This window comes from Camelus dromedarius, chromosome 23 (genome assembly GCF_036321535.1).
Source record: "Camelus dromedarius isolate mCamDro1 chromosome 23, mCamDro1.pat, whole genome shotgun sequence".
NCBI lineage: Eukaryota > Metazoa > Chordata > Mammalia > Artiodactyla > Camelidae > Camelus > Camelus dromedarius.
In genome coordinates this window covers 32,915,712-32,934,188 of record NC_087458.1, presented here as the reverse complement: position 1 = coordinate 32,934,188, position 18,477 = coordinate 32,915,712, and positions in this window count along the sequence as shown.

Below are 18,477 nucleotides of genomic sequence, written 5' to 3'. Positions count from 1 at the left end.
GAAAGCCGTCCTTCACCTAGCTTGTTTGGAACACAAAGTTTCTTTTCAGTTGAAAACTCCATTCCATACATATATATGGGGATGTACAAGCTCCAACTCGGTTTTACAGTGAAAACTGCTTGAACTTCAAACCGGCACTAGGAAACAGACTGAGAAAGCAGAGAAAAAGTGTCTCCTGCAACCCGTTCACTTTGTGCTAGATGAACGAACGTCTCTCCACTTGCTCAGTTCAGAGAGATAAGTGTGTGTGAAAGCCGTCCTTCACCTAGCTTGTTGGGAACACAAAGTTTCTTTTCAGTTGCAAACTCCATTCCATACATATATATGGGGATGTACAAGCTCCAACTCGGTTTTACAGTGAAAACTGCTTGAACTTCAAACCGGCACTAGGAAACAGACTGAGAAAGCAGAGTAAAAGTGTCTCCTGCAACCCGTTCCCTTGGTGCTAGATGAACGAACGTCTCTGTACATGCTCAGTTCTGAGAGATAAGTGTGTGTGAAAGCCGTCCTTCACCTAGCTTGTTGGGAACACAAAGTTTCTTTTCAGTTGCAAACTCCATTCCATACATATATATGGGGAGGTACAAGCTCCAACTCGGTTTTACAGTGAAAACTGAAGGAACATCAAACCGGCACAAGGAAACAGACTGAGAAAGCAGAGTAAAAGTGTCTCCTGCAACCCGTTCCCTTGGTGCTAGATGAACGAACGTCTCTGTACATGCTCAGTTCTGAGAGATAAGTGTGTGTGAAAGCCGTCCTTCACCTAGCTTGTTGGGAACACAAAGTTTCTTTTCAGTTGCAAACTCCATTCCATACATATATATGGGGAGGTACAAGCTCCAACTCGGTTTTACAGTGAGAACTGCAGGAACTTCAAACCGGCACTAGGAAACAGACTGAGAAAGCAGAGAAAAAGTGTCTCCTGTATCCCGTTCCCTTGGTGCTAGATGAACGAACGTCTCTCCACTTGCTCAGTTCTGAGGGATAATTGTGTGTGAAAGCGGTACTTCACTTAGCTTGTTTGGAACACAAAGTTTCTTTTCAGTTGCAAACTCCATTCCATACATATATATAGGGAGGTACAAGCTCCAACTCGGTTTTACAGTGAAAACTGCTTGAACTTCAAACCGGCACTAGGAAACAGACTGAGAAAGCAGAGTAAAAGTGTCTCCTACAACCCGTTCCCTTGGTGCTAGATGAACGAAAGTCTCTGTACATGCTCAGTTCTGAGAGATAAGTGTGTGTGAAAGCCGTCCTTCACCTAGCTTGTTGGGAACACAAAGTCTCTTTCCAGTTGCAAACTCCATTCCATAAATGTTTATGGGCAGGTTCTTGCTCCAACTCGGTTTGACAGTGAAAACTGCAGGAACTTCAAACCGGCACTAGGAAAAAGACTGAGAAAGCAGAGACAAAGTGTCTCCTGCTACCCGTTCCCTTGGTGCTAGATGAACGAACGTCTCTCCACTTGCTCAGTTCTGAGAGATAAGTGTGTGTGAAAGCCGTCCTTCACCTAGCTTGTTGGGAACACAAAGCTTCTTTTCTGTTGCAAACTCCATTCCATACATATATATGGGGAGGTACCAGCTCCAACTCGGTTTTACAGTGATAACTGCAGGAACTTCAAACCGGCACTAGGAAACAGTCTGAGAAAGCAGAGAAATAGTGTATCCTGCAACCCGTTCCCTTGCTGCTAGATGAACGAACGTCTATCCACTTGCTCAGTTCTGAGAGATAACTGTGTGTGAAAGCCGTACTTCACCTAGCTTGTTGGGAACACAAAGTTTCTTTTCAGTTGCAAACACCGTTCCATAAATATATATGTGGAGGTACAGTCTCCAACAGGGTTTTACAGTGAAAACTGCAGGAACTTCAAACCGGCACTAGGAAACAGACTGAGAAAGCAGAGAAAAAGTGTCTCTAGCAAACTGTTCCCTTGGTGCTAGATGAACGAAAGTCTCTCCACTTCCTCATTTCTGAGAGATAAGTGTGTGTGAAAGCCGTCCTTCACCTAGCTTGTTTGGAACACAAAGTTTCTTTTCAGTTGCAAACTCCATTCCATACATATATATGGGGATGTACAAGCTCCAACTCGGTTTTACAGTGAAAACTGCTTGAACTTCAAACCGGCACTAGGAAACAGACTGAGAAAGCAGAGTAAAAGTGTCTCCTTCAACCCGTTCCCTTGGTGCTAGATGAACGAACGTCTCTGTACATGCTCAGTTCTGAGAGATAAGTGTGTGTGAAAGCCGTCCTTCACCTAGCTTGTTGGGAACACAAAGTTTCTTTTCTGTTGCAAACTCCATTCCATACATATATATGGGGAGGTACTAGCTCCAACTCGGTTTTACAGTGAAAACTGCTGGAACTTCAAACCGGCACTAGGAAACAGACTGAGAAAGCAGAGAAAAAGTGTCTCTAGCAAACTGTTCACTTGGTGCTAGATGAACGAACGTCTCTCCACTTGCTCAGTTCAGAGAGATAAGTGTGTGTGAAAGCCGTCCTTCACCTAGCTTCTTGGGAACACAAAGTTTCTTTTCAGTTGCAAACTCCATTCCATAAATGTTTATGGGCAGGATCTTGCTCCAACTCGGTTTGACAGTGAAAACTGCAGGAACTTCAAACCGGCACTAGGAAAAAGACTGAGAAAGCAGAGACAAAGTGTCTCCTGCTACCCGTTCCCTTGGTGCTAGATGAACGAACATCTCTCCACTTGCTCAGTTCTGAGAGATAAGTGTGTGTGAAAGCCGTCCTTCACCTAGCTTGTTGGGAACATAAAGTTTCTTTTCTGTTGCAAACTCCATTCCATACATATATATGGGGAGGTACTAGCTCCAACTCGGTTTTACAGTGAAAACTGCTGGAACTTCAAACCGGCACTAGGAAACAGTCTGAGAAAGCAGAGAAATAGTGTCTCCTGCAACCCGTTCCCTTGCTGCTAGATGAACGAACGTCTCTCCACTTGCTCAGTTCTGAGAGATAATTGTGTGTGAAAGCCGTACTTCACCTAGCTTGTTGGGAACACAAAGTTTCTTTTCAGTTGCAAACACCGTTCCATAAATATATATGTGGAGGTACAATCTCCAACACGGTTTTACAGTGAAAACTGCAGGAACTTCAAACCGGCACTAGGAAACAGACTGAGAAAGCAGAGAAAAAGTGTCTCTAGCAAACTGTTCCCTTGGTGCTAGATGAACGAAAGTCTCTCCACTTCCTCATTTCTGAGAGATAAGTGTGTGTGAAAGCCGTCCTTCACCTAGCTTGTTGGGAACACAAAGTTTCTTTTCAGTTGCAAACTCCATTCCATACATATATATGGGGATGTACAAGCTCCAACTCGGTTTTACAGTGAAAACTGCTTGAACTTCAAACCGGCACTAGGAAACAGACTGAGAAAGCAGAGTAAAAGTGTCTCCTACAACCCGTTCCCTTGGTGCTAGATGAACGAACGTCTCTGTACATGCTCAGTTCTGAGAGATAAGTGTGTGTGAAAGCCGTCCTTCACCTAGCTTGTTGGGAACACAAAGTTTCTTTTCTGTTGCAAACTCCATTCCATACATATATATGGGGAGGTACTAGCTCCAACTCGGTTTTACAGTGAAAACTGCTGGAACTTCAAACCGGCACTAGGAAACAGACTGAGAAAGCAGAGAAAAAGTGTCTCCTGCAACCCGTTCCCTTGGTGCTAGATGAACGAACGTCTCTCCACTTGCTCAGTTCTGAGAGATATGTGTGTGTGAAAGCTGTCTTCACCATGCTTGTTGGGAACACAAAGTTACTTTTCAGTTGCAAACTCCATTCCATACATATATATGGGGATGTACAAGCTCCAACTCGGTTTTACAGTGAAAACTGCTTGAACTTCAAACCGGCACTAGGAAACAGACTGAGAAAGCAGAGAAAAAGTGTCTCCGGCAAACCGTTCCCTTGGTGCTAGATGAACGAACGTCTCGCCACTTGCTCAGTTCTGAGAGATAAGTGTGTGTGAAAGCCGTTCTTCACCTAGCTTGTTGGGAACACAAAGTTTCTTTTCAGTTGCAAACTCCATTCCATACATATATATGGGGAGGTACCATCTCCAACTCTGTTTTACAGTGAAAACTGCAGGAACTTCAAACCGGCACTACGAAACAGACTGAGAAACAGAGAAATAGTGTCTCCTGCAACCCGTTCCCTTGGTGCTAGATGAACGAACGTCTCTCCACTTGCTCAGTTCTGAGAGATAAGTGTGTGTGAAAGCCGTTCTTCACCTAGCTTGTTGGAAACACAAAGTTTCTTTTCAGTTGCAAACTCCATTCCATACATATATATGGGGAGGTACTATCTCCAACTCTGTTTTACAGTGAAAACTGCTGGAACTTCAAACCGGCACTAGGAAACAGACAGAGAAAGCAGAGAAAAAGTGTCTCATGCAACCCGTTCCCTTGGTGCTAGATGAACGAACGTCTCTGTACATGCTCAGTTCTGAGAAATAAGTGTGTGTGAAAGCCGTCCTTCACCTAGCTTGTTGGGAACACAAAGTTTCTTTTCAGTTGAAAACTCCATTCCATACATATATATGGAGAGGTACAAGCTCCAACTCGGTTTTACAGTGATAACTGCAGGAAATTCAAACCGGCACTAGGAAACACACTGAGAAACCAGAGTAAAGTTTCTCCTGCAACTCGTTCCTTTAGTGCTAGATGAACAAACGTCTCTGTACATGCTCATTTCTGAGAGATATGTGTGTGTGAAAGCCGTCCTTCAATTAGCTTGTTGGGAACACAAAGTTTCTTTTCAGTAGCAAATTCCATTCCATGCATATATATGGGGAGGTACAAGCTCCAACTCGGTTTTAGAGTGAACTGCAGGAACTTCAAACCGGCACTAGGAAACAGACTGAGAAAGCAGAGTAAAAGTGTCTCCTGCAACTCTTTTCCTTGGTGCTAGACGAACGAACGTCTCTGTACATGCTCAGTTCTGAGAGATAATTGTGTGTGAAAGCCGTCCTTCAACTAGCTTGTTGGGAACACAAAGTTTCTTTTCAGTTGCAAACTCCAATCCATGCATATATATGGGGAGGTACTAGCTCCAACTCGGTTTGACAGTGAAAACTGCAGGAACTTCAAACCGGCACTAGGAAACAGACTGAGAAACCAAAGTAAATTTTCTCCTGCAACTCGTTCCCTTAGTGCTAGATGAACGAACGTCTCTCCACTTGCTCAGTTCTCAAAGATAAGTGTGTGTGAAAGCCGTACTTCACCTAGCTTGTTGTGAACACAAAGTTTCTTTTCAGTTGGAAACACCGTTCCATACATATATATGGGGAGGTACAAGCTCCAACTCGGATTTACAGTGAAAACTGCAGGAACTTCAAAACGGCACTAGGAGACAGACTGAGAAAGCAGAGTAAAAGTGTCTCCTGCAACCCGTTCCCTTGGTGCTAGATGAACGAACGTCTCTGTACATGCTCAGTTCTGAGAGATAAATGTGTGTGAAAGCCGTCCTTCACCTAGCTTGTTGGGAACACAAAGTTTCTTTTCAGTTGCAAACACCGTTTCATACATATATATGGGGAGGTATAAGCTCCAACTTGGTTTTACAGTGAAAACTGCAGGAACTTCAAACCGGCACTAGAAAACAGACTGAGAAAGCAGAGAATAAGTGTCTCCTGCAAACCGTTCCCTTGGTGCTAGATGAACGAACGTCTCGCCACTTGCTCAGTTTGAGAGATAAGTGTGTGTGAAAGCCGTCCTTCACCTAGCTTGTTGGGAACACAAGGTTTCTTTTCAGTTGCAAACTCCATTCCATACATATATATGGGGAGGTACTATCTCCAACTCTGTTTTACAGTGAAAACTGCTGGAACTTCAAACCGGCACTAGGAAACAGACAGAGAAAGCAGAGAAAAATTGTCTCATGCAACCCGTTCCCTTGGTGCTAGATGAACGAACGTCTCTGTACATGCTCAGTTCTGAGAAATAAGTGTGTGTGAAAGCCGTCCTTCACCTAGCTTGTTGGGAACACAAAGTTTCTTTTCAGTTGAAAACTCCATTCCATACATATATATGGAGAGGTACAAGCTCCAACTCGGTTTTACAGTGATAACTGCAGGAAATTCAAACCGGCACTAGGAAACACACTGAGAAACCAGAGTAAAGTTTCTCCTGCAACTCGTTCCTTTAGTGCTAGATGAACAAACGTCTCTGTACATGCTCATTTCTGAGAGATATGTGTGTGTGAAAGCCGTCCTTCAATTAGCTTGTTGGGAACACAAAGTTTCTTTTCAGTAGCAAATTCCATTCCATGCATATATATGGGGAGGTACAAGCTCCAAATCGGTTTTAGAGTGAACTGCAGGAACTTCAAACCGGCACTAGGAAACAGACTGAGAAAGCAGAGAAAAAGTGTCTCCTGCAACCAGTTCCCTTGGTGCTAGATGAACGAACGTCTCTGTACATGCTCATTTCTGATAGATAAGTGTGTGTGAAAGCCGTCCTTCACCTAGCTTGTTGGGAACACAAAGTATCTTTTCAGTTGCAAACACCGTTCCATACATATATATGGGGAGGTACAAGCTCCAAATCGGTTTTACAGTGAAAACTGCAGGAACTTCAAAACGGCACTAGGAAACAGACTGAGAAAGCAGAGAAAAAGTGTCTCCTGCAAACCGTTCCCTAGGTGCTAGATGAACGAACGTCTCTCCACTTGCTCAGTTCTGAGAGATATTTGTGTGTGTAAGCCGTCCTTCACCAACTTGTTGGGAACACAAAGTTTCTTTTCAGTTGCTAACACCGTTCCATACATATATATGGGGAGGTACAAGCTCCAACTCGGTTTTACAGTGAAAACTGCAGGAACTTCAAACCGGCACTAGGAAACAGACTGAGAAAGCAGAGAAAAAGTGTCTCCTGCAAACCGTTCCCTTGGTGCTAGATGAACGAACGTCTCTGTACATGCTCAGTTCTGAGAGATAAGTGTGTGTGAAAGCCGTCCTTCACCTAGCTTCTTGGGAACACAAAGTTTCTTTTCAGTTTCAAACTCCAATCCATGCATATATATATGTAGGTACTAGCTCCAACTCGGTTTGACAGTGAAAACTGCAGGAACTTCAAACCGGCACTAAGAAACAGACTGAGAAACCAAAGTAAATTTTCTCCTGCAACTCGTTCCCTTAGTGCTAGATGAACGAACGTCTCTCCACTTGCTCAGTTCTCAAAGATAAGTGTGTGTGAAAGCCGTACTTCACCTAGCTTGTTGGGAACACAAAGTTTCTTTTCAGTTGGAAACACCGTTCCATACATATATATGGGGAGGTACAAGCTCCAACTCGGATTTACAGTGAAAACTGCAGGAACTTCAAAACGGCACTAGGAAACAGACTGAGAAAGCAGAGTAAAAGTGTCTCCAGCAACCCGTTCCCTTGGTGCTAGATGAACGAACGTCTCTGTACATGCTCAGTTCTGAGAGATAAATGTGTGTGAAAGCCGTCCTTCACCTAGCTTGTTGGGAACACAAAGTTTCTTTTCAGTTGCAAACACCGTTCCATACATATATATGGGGAGGTATAAGCTCCAACTTGGTTTTACAGTGAAAACTGCAGGAACTTCAAACCGGCACTAGAAAACAGACTGAGAAAGCAGAGAATAAGTGTCTCCTGCAAACCGTTCCCTTGGTGCTAGATGAACGAACGTCTCGCCACTTGCTCAGTTTGAGAGATAAGTGTGTGTGAAAGCCGTCCTTCACCTAGCTTGTTGGGAACACAAGGTTTCTTTTCAGTTGCAAACTCCATTCCATACATATATATGGGGAGGAACAAGCTCCAACTCGGTTTTACAGTGATAACTGCAGGAACATCAATCCGGCACTAGGAAACACACTGAGAACCCAGAGTAAAGTTTCTCCTGCAACTCGTTCCTTTGGTGCTAGATGAACAAACGTCTCTGTACATGCTCAGTTCTGAGAGATAAATGTGTGTGAAAGCCGTCCTTCACCTAGCTTGTTGGGAACACAAAGTTTCTTTTCAGTTGCAAACACCGTTCCATACATATATATGGGGAGGTATAAGCTCCAACTTGGTTTTACAGTGAAAACTGCAGGAACTTCAAACCGGCACTAGAAAACAGACTGAGAAAGCAGAGAATAAGTGTCTCCTGCAAACCGTTCCCTTGGTGCTAGATGAACGAACGTCTCGCCACTTGCTCAGTTTGAGAGATAAGTGTGTGTGAAAGCCGTCCTTCACCTAGCTTGTTGGGAACACAAGGTTTCTTTTCAGTTGCAAACTCCATTCCATACATATATATGGGGAGGTACTATCTCCAACTCTGTTTTACAGTGAAAACTGCTGGAACTTCAAACCGGCACTAGGAAACAGACAGAGAAAGCAGAGAAAAAGTGTCTCATGCAACCCGTTCCCTTGGTGCTAGATGAACGAACGTCTCTGTACATGCTCAGTTCTGAGAAATAAGTGTGTGTGAAAGCCGTCCTTCACCTAGCTTGTTGGGAACACAAAGTTTCTTTTCAGTTGATAACTCCATTCCATACATATATATGGAGAGGTACAAGCTCCAACTCGGTTTTACAGTGATAACTGCAGGAAATTCAAACCGGCACTAGGAAACACACTGAGAAACCAGAGTAAAGTTTCTCCTGCAACTCGTTCCTTTAGTGCTAGATGAACAAACGTCTCTGTACATGCTCATTTCTGAGAGATATGTGTGTGTGAAAGCCGTCCTTCAATTAGCTTGTTGGGAACACAAAGTTTCTTTTCAGTAGCAAATTCCATTCCATGCATCTATATGGGGAGGTACAAGCTCCAACTCGGTTTTAGAGTGAACTGCAGGAACTTCAAACCGGCACTAGGAAACAGACTGAGAAAGCAGAGAAAAAGTGTCTCCTGCAACCAGTTCCCTTGGTGCTAGATGAACGAACGTCTCTGTACATGCTCATTTCTAATAGATAAGTGTGTGTGAAAGCCGTCCTTCACCTAGCTTGTTGGGAACACAAAGTATCTTTTCAGTTGCAAACACCGTTCCATACATATATATGGGGAGGTACAAGCTCCAAATCGGTTTTACAGTGAAAACTGCAGGAACTTCAAAACGGCACTAGGAAACAGACTGAGAAAGCAGAGAAAAAGTGTCTCCTGCAAACCGTTCCCTAGGTGCTAGATGAACGAACGTCTCTCCACTTGCTCAGTTCTGAGAGATAATTGTGTGTGTAAGCCGTCCTTCACCAACTTGTTGGGAACACAAAGTTTCTTTTCAGTTGCTAACACCGTTCCATACATATATATGGGGAGGTACAAGCTCCAACTCGGTTTTACAGTGAAAACTGCAGGAACTTCAAACCGGCACTAGGAAACAGACTGAGAAAGCAGAGAAAAAGTGTCTCCTGCAAACCGTTCCCTTGGTGCTAGATGAACGAACGTCTCTGTACATGCTCAGTTCTGAGAGATAAGTGTGTGTGAAAGCCGTCCTTCACCTAGCTTCTTGGGAACACAAAGTTTCTTTTCAGTTTCAAACTCCAATCCATGCATATATATATGTAGGTAATAGCTCCAACTCGGTTTGACAGTGAAAACTGCAGGAACTTCAAACCGGCACTAGGAAACACACTGAGAAACCAGAGTAAAGTTTCTCCTGCAACTCGTTCCCTTGGTGCTAGATGAACGAACGTCTCTCCACTTGCTCAGTTCTCAAAGATAAGTGTGTGTGAAAGCCGTACTTCACCTAGCTTGTTGGGAACACAAAGTTTCTTTTCAGTTGCAAACACCGTTCCATACATATATATGGGGAGGTACAAGCTCCAACTCGATTTTACAGTGAGAACTGCAGGAACTTCAAACCGGCACTAGGAAACAGACTGAGAAAGCAGAGTAAAAGTGTCTCCTGCAACTCTTTTCCTTGGTGCTAGACGAACGAACGTCTCTGTACATGCTCAGTTCTGAGAGATAATTGTGTGTGAAAGCCGTCCTTCAACTAGCTTGTTGGGAACACAAAGTTTCTTTTCAGTTGCAAACTCCAATCCATGCATATATATGGGGAGGTACTAGCTCCAACTCGGTTTGACAGTGAAAACTGCAGGAACTTCAAACCGGCACTAGGAAACAGACTGAGAAACCAAAGTAAATTTTCTCCTGCAACTCGTTCCCTTAGTGCTAGATGAACGAACGTCTCTCCACTTGCTCAGTTCTCAAAGATAAGTGTGTGTGAAAGCCGTACTTCACCTAGCTTGTTGGGAACACAAAGTTTCTTTTCAGTTGGAAACACCGTTCCATACATATATATGGGGAAGTACAAGCTCCAACTCGGATTTACAGTGAAAACTGCAGGAACTTCAAAACGGCACTAGGAAACAGACTGAGAAAGCAGAGTAAAAGTGTCTCCTGCAACCCGTTCCCTTGGTGCTAGATGAACGAACGTCTCTGTACATGCTCAGTTCTGAGAGATAAATGTGTGTGAAAGCCGTCCTTCACCTAGCTTGTTGGGAACACAAAGTTTCTTTTCAGTTGCAAACACCGTTCCATACATATATATGGGGAGGTATAAGCTCCAACTTGGTTTTACAGTGAAAACTGCAGGAACTTCAAACCGGCACTAGAAAACAGACTGAGAAAGCAGAGAATAAGTGTCTCCTGCAAACCGTTCCCTTGGTGCTAGATGAACGAACGTCTCGCCACTTGCTCAGTTTGAGAGATAAGTGTGTGTGAAAGCCGTCCTTCACCTAGCTTGTTGGGAACACAAGGTTTCTTTTCAGTTGCAAACTCCATTCCATACATATATATGGGGAGGTACAAGCTCCAACTCGGTTTGACAGTGAAAACTGCAGGAACTTCAAACCGGCACTAGGAAACACACTGAGAAACCAGAGTAAAGTTTCTCCTGCAACTCGTTCCCTTGGTGCTAGATGAACGAACGTCTCTCCACTTGCTCAGTTCTCAAAGATAAGTGTGTGTGAAAGCCGTACTTCACCTAGCTTGTTGGGAACACAAAGTTTCTTTTCAGTTGCAAACACCGTTCCATACATATATATGGGGAGGTACAAGCTCCAACTCGATTTTACAGTGAGAACTGCAGGAACTTCAAACCGGCACTAGGAAACAGACTGAGAAAGCAGAGTAAAAGTGTCTCCTGCAACTCTTTTCCTTGGTGCTAGACGAACGAACGTCTCTGTACATGCTCAGTTCTGAGAGATAATTGTGTGTGAAAGCCGTCCTTCAACTAGCTTGTTGGGAACACAAAGTTTCTTTTCAGTTGCAAACTCCAATCCATGCATATATATGGGGAGGTACTAGCTCCAACTCGGTTTGACAGTGAAAACTGCAGGAACTTCAAACCGGCACTAGGAAACAGACTGAGAAACCAAAGTAAATTTTCTCCTGCAACTCGTTCCCTTAGTGCTAGATGAACGAACGTCTCTCCACTTGCTCAGTTCTCAAAGATAAGTGTGTGTGAAAGCCGTACTTCAACTAGCTTGTTGGGAACACAAAGTTTCTTTTCAGTTGGAAACACCGTTCCATACATATATATGGGGAAGTACAAGCTCCAACTCGGATTTACAGTGAAAACTGCAGGAACTTCAAAACGGCACTAGGAAACAGACTGAGAAAGCAGAGTAAAAGTGTCTCCTGCAACCCGTTCCCTTGGTGCTAGATGAACGAACGTCTCTGTACATGCTCAGTTCTGAGAGATAAATGTGTGTGAAAGCCGTCCTTCACCTAGCTTGTTGGGAACACAAAGTTTCTTTTCAGTTGCAAACACCGTTCCATACATATATATGGGGAGGTATAAGCTCCAACTTGGTTTTACAGTGAAAACTGCAGGAACTTCAAACCGGCACTAGAAAACAGACTGAGAAAGCAGAGAATAAGTGTCTCCTGCAAACCGTTCCCTTGGTGCTAGATGAACGAACGTCTCGCCACTTGCTCAGTTTGAGAGATAAGTGTGTGTGAAAGCCGTCCTTCACCTAGCTTGTTGGGAACACAAGGTTTCTTTTCAGTTGCAAACTCCATTCCATACATATATATGGGGAGGTACAAGCTCCAACTCGGTTTTACAGTGATAACTGCAGGAACTTCAATCCGGCACTAGGAAACACACTGAGAAACCAGAGTAAAGTTTCTCCTGCAACTCGTTCCTTTGGTGCTAGATGAACAAACGTCTCTGTACATGCTCATTTCTGAGAGATATGTGTGTGTGAAAGCCGTCCTTCAATTAGCTTGTTGGGAACACAAAGTTTCTTTTCAGTAGCAAATTCCATTCCTTGCATATATATGGGGAGGTACAAGCTCCAACTCAGCTTTACAGTGAAAACTGCAGGAACTTCAAACCGGCACTAGGAAACAGACTGAGAAAGCAGAGAAAAAGTGTCTCCTGCAACCCGTTCCCATGGTGCTAGATGAACGAACGTCTCTCCACTTGCTCAGTTCTGAGAGATAAGTGTGTGTGAAAGCCGTCCTTCACCTAGCTTGTTATGAACACAAAGTTTCTTTTCAGTTTCAAACTCCAATCCATGCATATATATGGTTAGGTACTAGCTCCAAGTCGGTTTGACAGTGAAAACTGGAGGAACTTCAAACCGGCACTAGGAAACAGACTGAGAAACCAGAGTAAAGTTTCTCCTGCAACTCGTTCCCTTGGTGCTAGATGAACGAACGTCTCTGTACATGCTCAGTTCTGAGAAATAAGTGTGTGTGAAAGCCGTCCTTCACCTAGCTTGTTGGGAACACAAAGTTTCTTTTCAGTTGATAACTCCATTCCATACATATATATGGAGAGGTACAAGCTCCAACTCGGTTTTACAGTGATAACTGCAGGAAATTCAAACCGGCACTAGGAAACACACTGAGAAACCAGAGTAAAGTTTCTCCTGCAACTCGTTCCTTTAGTGCTAGATGAACAAACGTCTCTGTACATGCTCATTTCTGAGAGATATGTGTGTGTGAAAGCCGTCCTTCAATTAGCTTGTTGGGAACACAAAGTTTCTTTTCAGTAGCAAATTCCATTCCATGCATATATATGGGGAGGTACAAGCTCCAACTCGGTTTTAGAGTGAACTGCAGGAACTTCAAACCGGCACTAGGAAACAGACTGAGAAAGCAGAGAAAAAGTGTCTCCTGCAACCAGTTCCCTTGGTGCTAGATGAACGAACGTCTCTGTACATGCTCATTTCTGATAGATAAGTGTGTGTGAAAGCCGTCCTTCACCTAGCTTGTTGGGAACACAAAGTATCTTTTCAGTTGCAAACACCGTTCCATACATATATATGGGGAGGTACAAGCTCCAAATCGGTTTTACAGTGAAAACTGCAGGAACTTCAAAACGGCACTAGGAAACAGACTGAGAAAGCAGAGAAAAAGTGTCTCCTGCAAACCGTTCCCTAGGTGCTAGATGAACGAACGTCTCTCCACTTGCTCAGTTCTGAGAGATAATTGTGTGTGTAAGCCGTCCTTCACCAACTTGTTGGGAACACAAAGTTTCTTTTCAGTTGCTAACACCGTTCCATACATATATATGGGGAGGTACAAGCTCCAACTCGGTTTTACAGTGAAAACTGCAGGAACTTCAAACCGGCACTAGGAAACAGACTGAGAAAGCAGAGAAAAAGGGTCTCCTGCAAACCGTTCCCTTGGTGCTAGATGAACGAACGTCTCTGTACATGCTCAGTTCTGAGAGATAAGTGTGTGTGAAAGCCGTCCTTCACCTAGCTTCTTGGGAACACAAAGTTTCTTTTCAGTTTCAAACTACAATCCATGCATATATATATGTAGGTAATAGCTCCAACTCGGTTTGAGAGTGAAAACTGCAGGAACTTCAAACCGGCACTAGGAAACACACTGAGAAACCAGAGTAAAGTTTCTCCTGCAACTCGTTCCCTTGGTGCTAGATGAACGAACGTCCCTCCACTTGCTCAGTTCTCAAAGATAAGTGTGTGTGAAAGCCGTACTTCACCTAGCTTGTTGGGAACACAAAGTTTCTTTTCAGTTGCAAACACCGTTCCATACATATATATGGGGAGGTACAAGCTCCAACTCGATTTTACAGTGAGAACTGCAGGAACTTCAAACCAGCACTAGGAAACAGACTGAGAAAGCAGAGTAAAAGTGTCTCCTGCAACTCTTTTCCTTGGTGCTAGACGAACGAACGTCTCTGTACATGCTCAGTTCTGAGAGATAATTGTGTGTGAAAGCCGTCCTTCAACTAGCTTGTTGGGAACACAAAGTTTCTTTTCAGTTGCAAACTCCAATCCATGCATATATATGGGGAGGTACTAGCTCCAACTCGGTTTGACAGTGAAAACTGCAGGAACTTCAAACCGGCACTAGGAAACAGACTGAGAAACCAAAGTAAATTTTCTCCTGCAACTCGTTCCCTTAGTGCTAGATGAACGAACGTCTCTCCACTTGCTCAGTTCTCAAAGATAAGTGTGTGTGAAAGCCGTACTTCACCTAGCTTGTTGGGAACACAAAGTTTCTTTTCAGTTGGAAACACCGTTCCATACATATATATGGGGAGGTACAAGCTCCAACTCGGATTTACAGTGAAAACTGCAGGAACTTCAAAACGGCACTAGGAAACAGACTGAGAAAGCAGAGTAAAAGTGTCTCCTGCAACCCGTTCCCTTGGTGCTAGATGAACGAACGTCTCTGTACATGCTCAGTTCTGAGAGATAAATGTGTGTGAAAGCCGTCCTTCACCTAGCTTGTTGGGAACACAAAGTTTCTTTTCAGTTGCAAACACCGTTCCATACATATATATGGGGAGGTATAAGCTCCAACTCGGTTTTACAGTGAAAACTGCAGGAACTTCAAACCGGCACTAGAAAACAGACTGAGAAAGCAGAGAATAAGTGTCTCCTGCAAACCGTTCCCTTGGTGCTAGATGAACGAACGTCTCGCCACTTGCTCAGTTTGAGAGATAAGTGTGTGTGAAAGCAGTCCTTCACCTAGCTTGTTGGGAACACAAGGTTTCTTTTCAGTTGCAAACTCCATTCCCTACATATATATGGGGAGGTACAAGCTCCAACTCGGTTTTACAGTGATAACTGCAGGAACTTCAATCCGGCACTAGGAAACACACTGAGAAACCAGAGTAAAGTTTCTCCTGCAACTCGTTCCTTTGGTGCTAGATGAACAAACGTCTCTGTACATGCTCATTTCTGAGAGATATGTGTGTGTGAAAGCCGTCCTTCAATTAGCTTGTTGGGAACACAAAGTTTCTTTTCAGTAGCAAATTCCATTCCTTGCATATATATGGGGAGGTACAAGCTCCAACTCAGTTTTACAGTGAAAACTGCAGGAACTTCAAACCGGCACTAGGAAACAGACTGAGAAAGCAGAGAAAAAGTGTCTCCTGCAACCCTTTCCCTTGGTGCTAGATGAACGAACGTCTCTCCACTTGCTCAGTTCTGAGAGATAAGTGTGTGTGAAAGCCGTCCTTCACCTAGCTTGTTGGGAACACAAAGTTTCTTTTCAGTTTTAAACTCCAATCCATGCATATATATGGGTAGGTACAATATCCAACTCGGTTTGACAGTGAAAACTGCAGGAACTTCAAACCGGCTCTAGGAAACACACTGAGAAACCAGAGTAAAGTTTCTCCTGCAACTCGTTCCTTTGGTGCTAGATGAACGAACGTCTCTCCACTTGCTCAGTTCTGAGAGATAAGTGTGTGTGAAAGCCGTCCTTCACCTAGCTTGTTATGAACACAAAGTTTCTTTTCAGTTTCAAACTCCAATCCATGCATATATATGGTTAGGTACTAGCTCCAACTCGGTTTGACAGTGAAAACTGCAGGAACTTCAAACCGGCACTAGGAAACAGACTGAGAAACCAGAGTAAAGTTTCTCCTGCAACTCGTTCCCTTGGTGCTAGATGAACGAACGTCTCTCCACTTGCTCAGTTCTGAGATATAAGGGTGTGTGAAAGCCGTACTTCACCTAGCTTGTTGGGAACACAAAGTTTCTTTTCAGTTGCAAACACCGTTCCATACATATATATGGGGAGGTACAAGCTCCAACTCGGTTTTACAGTGAAAACTGCAGGAACTTCAAACCGGCACTAGGAAACAGACTGAGAAAGCAGAGTAAAAGTTTCTCCTGCAACCCGTTCCCTTGGTGCTAGACGAACGAACGTCTCTGTACATGCTCAGTTCTGAGAGATAAGTGTGTGTGAAAGCCGTCCTTCAACTAGCTTGTTGGGAACACAAAGTTTCTTTTCAGTTGCAAACACCAATCCATGCATATATATGGGGAGGTACTAACTCCAACTCGGTTTGACAGTGAAAACTGCAGGAACTTCAAACCGGCACTAGGAAACAGACTGAGAAAGCAGAGAAAAATTGTCCCTGCAACACGTTTCCTTGGTGCTAGACGAACGAACGTCTCTGTACATGCTCATTTCTGAGAGATAAGTGTGTGTGAAAGCCGTCCTTCACCTAGCTTGTTATGAAAACAAAGTTTCTTTTCAGTTTCAAACTCCAATCCATGCATATATATGGGTACGTACTAGCTCCAAATCGGTTTGACAGTGATAACTGCAGGATCTTCAAACCGGCACTAGGAAACAGACTGAGAAACCAGAGCAAAGTTTCTCCTGCAACTCGTTCCCTTGGTGCTAGATGAACGAACGTCTCTCCACTTGCTCAGTTCTGAGAGATAAGTGTGTGTGAAAGCCGTACTTCACCTAGCTTGTTGGGAACACAAAGTTTCTTTTCAGTTGCAAACACCGTTCCATACATATATATGGGGAGGTACAAGCTCCAACTCGGTTTTACAGTGAAAACTGCAGGAACTTCAAACCGGCACTTCAGACTGAGAAAGCAGAGTAAAAGTGTCTCCTGCAACCCGTTCCCTTGGTGCTAGATGAACGAACGTCTCTCCACTTGCTCAGTTATGAGAGATAAGTGTGTGTGTAAGCCGTCCTTCACCTAGCTTGTTGGGAACACAAAGTTTCTTTTCAGTTGCAAACTCCAATCCATACATATATATGGGGAGGTACAAGCTCCAACTCGGTTTTACAGTGAAAACTGCAGGAACTTCAAACCGGCACTAGGAAACAGACTGAGAAAGCAGAGAAAAAGTGTCTCCTGCAGCCCGTTCCCTTGGTGCTAGATGAACGAACGTCTCTCCACTTGCTCAGTTCTGAGAGATAAGTGTGTGTGAAAGCCGTACTTCACCTAGCTTGTTGGGAACACAAAGTTTCTTTTCAGTTGCAAACACCGTTCCATACATATATATGGGGAGGTACAAGCTCCAACTCGGTTTTACAGTGAGAACTGCAGGAACTTCAAACCGGCACTAGGAAACAGACTGAGAAAGCAGAGAAAAATTGTCCCTGCAACACGTTTCCTTGGTGCTAGACGAACGAACGTCTCTGTACATGCTCATTTCTGAGAGATAAGTGTGTGTGAAAGCCGTCCTTCACCTAGCTTGTTATGAACACAAAGTTTCTTTTCAGTTTCAAACTCCAATCCATGCATATATATGGGTACGTACTAGCTCCAAATCGGTTTGACAGTGATAACTGCAGGATCTTCAAACCGGCACTAGGAAACAGACTGAGAAACCAGAGTAAAGTTTCTCCTGCAACTCGTTCCTTTAGTGCTAGATGAACAAACGTCTCTGTACATGCTCATTTCTGAGAGATATGTGTGTGTGAAAGCCGTCCTTCAATTAGCTTGTTGGGAACACAAAGTTTCTTTTCAGTAGCAAATTCCATTCCATGCATATATATGGGGAGGTACAAGTTCCAACTCGGTTTTAGAGTGAACTGCAGGAACTTGAAACCGGCACTAGGAAACAGACTGAGAAAGCAGAGAAAAAGTGTCTCCTGCAAACCGTTCCCTTGGTGCTAGATGAACGAACGTCTCTCCACTTGCTCAGTTCTCAAAGATAAGTGTGTGTGAAAGCCGTAGTTCACCTAGCTTGTTGGGAACACAAAGTTTCTTTTCAGTTGGAAACACCGTTCCATACATATATATGGGAAGGTACAAGCTCCAACTCGGATTTACAGTGAAAACTGCAGGAACTTCAAAACGGCACTAGGAAACAGACTGAGAAAGCAGAGTAAAAGTGTCTCCTGCAACCCGTTCCCTTGGTGCTAGATGAACGAACGTCTCTGTACATGCTCAGTTCTGAGAGATAAATGTGTGTGAAAGCCGTCCTTCACCTAGCTTGTTGGGAACACAAAGTTTCTTTTCAGTTGCAAACACCGTTCCATACATATATATGGGGAGGTATAAGCTCCAACTCGGTTTTACAGTGAAAACTGCAGGAACTTCAAACCGGCACTAGAAAACAGACTGAGAAAGCAGAGAATAAGTGTCTCCTGCAAACCGTTCCCTTGGTGCTAGATGAACGAACGTCTCGCCACTTGCTCAGTTTGAGAGTTAAGTGTGTGTGAAAGCCGTCCTTCACCTAGCTTGTTGGGAACACAAGGTTCCTTTTCAGTTGCAAACTCCATTCCATACATATATATGGGGAGGTACAAGCTCCAACTCG